Genomic DNA, 4045 nt, shown 5'->3' on the forward strand with positions numbered 1-4045 from the left:
TTTTTATTTATAGTGTGGCTTGTAGTCAAATTTATGAAAATAACAGTATTACTAGAATAATCACACTACATAGCATGTATAACATAATATATGCCATCTGAAAAAGACAGAATCTGGCAGTAATAAAATTGTAGCCAGTTTGGTCAGTGCAAAAACAAAATAGGATAAAAATTTCAGTAATGAATTAAAACAACAAAAAGATATTGATTGGGAAAAAGATTGTAAGAGGTGCACTTGAACACCATCTCTAAACAAAACGGTATTATATTATGGCTAAACTCGTGGAATGTAAGTTACTAGGCATGTTATTGATCTACTGAAACTAACACTTCTCTTTTGAGAAAATTTAAAGAAGACATTAGTCAAATGTTCTCACATACGGCTAGTACAGTGGTTAAGTGCTATGCACAGAAAGCCAGATCCCACACAGCCAACTGTAGTTTGAATTATGGCCCGAGTGGCCTGAAAAACTCCAGGCACATGTGTGTGCATGCTTCAAATCCTGATGGGATGGAGAAATGGAAGAAAAAGGATTGTGACATGATCATGCCTCATTGGAGGGTGCTTGCGTATGTATGTGCACTCACTTTATCTCGTGCATGCACCCTCTGGCAGTTTAGAAAAAAAAAGAAAGAGAGGAAATGTCAAATATTAGTTGTTTTCCACATTTTATTGTTGTTATGTAAGAAAACTTAATAAAATTGGCTGGGTTTCCCAGGTCAAATCCATAGTTAGAGAAGTAGTTCAACAAGCCACATGTAATAGTACAAAAAGATAATGCAGCTATTTTATACTTTTCAAAACATTTGAGAGTAAGATATCTTTTAGGAATATAAAATGATTAGTGTTCAGATCTGAAATCTGTTTTCAAGATAAGAACTGGTGTTCCCATCGTTAAAAAACCTGTCTGTATTAACTAAGGGCATTTGGGGGAAACAGTCCCTTCACCTGGAAGTGTTCTGTTGAAGAAGAAAGTTGATAGAAAAATATAAAATCCTACTAATAGCAGAGAAACTCTTAAATGGTTTAATAATACTTTTTTAAAAGAGATTTTTACTGTAGGACACGTGATTTCTGGAGAGAGAGACCAGTGAAAGGGAGAATGAGAAGTCACTTCCCAGGAGGGATGGCCACGCCGCGGTTCCTTCCCCTCCATCCTCCTCCTGGGGTCTCGGGCTCAAATACACATGTGCACAGTGAATTTCAAACCGCTGGATCTGGGACTCAGACTGCAGAGAGCCATGTGGGAGTCCAGCAATGTAGACACTATGCCATCTGCTGACCCTGATAATACCTATTGAAGCTCTGCACTTCTGCTATCAAGAGCATCTAATATGCCAGTTTAGATCCGTATCTTTATACTTTTCCTAGTCATTTGTTAATAGTACTTTGGCTCTTCATCATCTTTCTTCACTACAAGTGTATTTGTATTCTCTTTTATTTCCTGAGGGAGATTATTTTAATAATTATTTAATTCAACGGTAGTGATGTCTTACATTATTGACCTGTTAACTTTTTTTATTAATTTTATTTATTCATTTATTTTGTTTTAATTTGACCGGAGAAAGAGACACACACACACACAGAGAAAGAGAGAAAGTGAGAAAGCAGGCCGTCAGATCCAGGAATCAAACTGTGGTCAGCCATGTGGGAATGTCCAGTGCCTTAACCACCATGCCACCTGCTGGTCCCTTGGCCTGTTCACTTTTAAGAGGGTCAGAACTCTTTGTCTTTAGTTCTCTGGGTATCAGTATAAATGTGTGTCCTTGCTATGCCCATCAGCTAGGTAAGCAAATATCTTTTAAGATAGAAGAGAGCCTTGTGGTTTTAGAAGGGTTTGTGATAATTGCGGAAGGGAGTTTTCCCAAGGATAGATGGTCTCAGATATTAACTTGAACATCTTTTGTGAGGGCGTAACCTCAGGTTTGATCTCTTTCTCCCAGAGCAGCAGAATTTTCCTCATTCATAACGGATGAGATTCTTGGGAGTTTTTATCACAAAAGATGTATGTGTAGAAAGTGAGAATTCAAGGCACTTCTCCATAAACAAAGAATTCTACTTGCTGGACAGAAGCTGGACAGTTCTTTGGAATTCAGCAGAGTATAGTTTGCAGTGTCCTCACTCCAGGAGGTAACAGTATTAATTAAGCCTTTGTTATATTGAATTGTTCATAATAGAAATGTATCTCCTAAAATACAGCTGTATTATAATTAAAGTGACACCTTAAAACTCCATATTTATCCATACAAACTAAAGGGATTTCACACATTGACTTTATTTTTTAAAGTAAGCACATGCTATATAATATTTGCTGGTAACAATTGCTATAAAACAAGTGATGAGTTATTTTATTGAAAAGATCCAGACCTGGAGCAGGATTCTTCGTCATGCATGACAGAGTGTAAAAGGTTTATGTAGTTCTTACCCAAATAACTCAGTTCTTAAAATTCTTAAAATCATTATTGTATAGAGATTTATTCGAACATGTAATTTTTTTTAAAGTTCAGAATTTCATGTAAAGGTAGACGTTCCCTCCATCAATAGGTAGTGCCTTCTTAATACTAGCTAATGTTAGCTATAACAAAACTCTAGTGGGGGCGAAGAATCCAGGAGTTCTTTGTAAAAGGAGAAAATTTTTTTAGGGTCATATTTTCCCTTCTGATATCCCTGGAGTTGATGTTGCTTTGATTTATCATAAAGCATTTTAACTATGCGACTCTTTGAAGATAATGGTTGGGCAAGTGATTTTCTTTTTGACCAGGTTAGCTAACATTGGATTTTCAGTTTCACTTATTTTAAAATTGGACAGGATTATAATCATGAAAACTATTTGTATACACCTGCCCACATTCTCTAAAAGATACTTTATATGCAGGTGATAAAGACCAAACCAATGGCTGCACTATAGGTCTGCTTCGTATTTGTACTTGTTCTGCTTCTGTTTACATCATAGCAAATTAAATTCTAGCAACATGCTTCAATCCTGTTATCTTTTTGATACTTATGAAAAAAAGAAGTATTAGGTTTTACTATACTGTATTGTGCTTTTCAAAGCCATAACTCTTAAGAACTTTGTTTTTGCATATTGTTTGCTAATACTTTATTTTAATAAACCTCAAAACCTGCTTAATGAGTCTTTCGTGTTGTTTGTACTCTTTTTGAACTCATGTTTCATTTACAAGAGTTATAAAAGAAGGATGAGATTATCAGTTACCGCAACCCACTGAATTAATTTGCTTGTTCACTAATGATAGAAAATGAATATATCATGCCTTTCCACTCAGCATGAGGTTTGCTGAGATTGACATTTTTCATTCTGTCTTTTAAAAAATTTTATTTACTATTATCATAATCTTTTTTATATTGCATTGAATTACATATATCTTTACAGTGTATTACATTTTTTTTTCCAGCAGGAACACCATGCATATCAGTCAAGACAAAGACATCCACATCCTCATCAAATAGCTTTTCGTCTTTTTTTTTTCCAGATTATTATTATTATTATTCTCATTATTTTTTAAACATTCAATCACTATCATTTGACTTGTAAAAAGAATTTATCCAACAAGAAATACTTCTCAGACCAGTCCAGTTGAGAATACTATACATTTTATCATCAACAAGTAATAAACCAGTTTTGTGTCCCACTAATGTCATGCCTCTCTATTTGTTCTCTTGCTATCCTTCTCTATACTCTTCCCTTTCCCCGCCCCATTCCACACTGTCTTAACTACTACATTTCCACACTGTCAGCATCTGTAACTATTTTCACTGCTTTTATACGCTCCAGTATTTCTATGTCTACCATAAAGTGTGGATAGTCTGTATAAAGTGGATATATGCAATATCTTTCATATCCTGGCTTGCTTCATTCAGCAGTAGATCCTCCATATTCAACCACTTTCTGTCAAATGCCAGGATCTTGTTATTTTTTCGTTCTGTTTATAAGGGAGCTGATGTGTTTTATGTTTTGTTTTGAAAATGGCTTTATGGCTAATTTTTTTTTGGTTTGTTTGTTTGGTATTTTATTTACTCAGTCCAT

Source organism: Tupaia chinensis, unplaced genomic scaffold, assembly GCF_000334495.1.
Source record: "Tupaia chinensis unplaced genomic scaffold, TupChi_1.0 Scaffold000672_1, whole genome shotgun sequence".
NCBI classification, from domain to species: domain Eukaryota; kingdom Metazoa; phylum Chordata; class Mammalia; order Scandentia; family Tupaiidae; genus Tupaia; species Tupaia belangeri.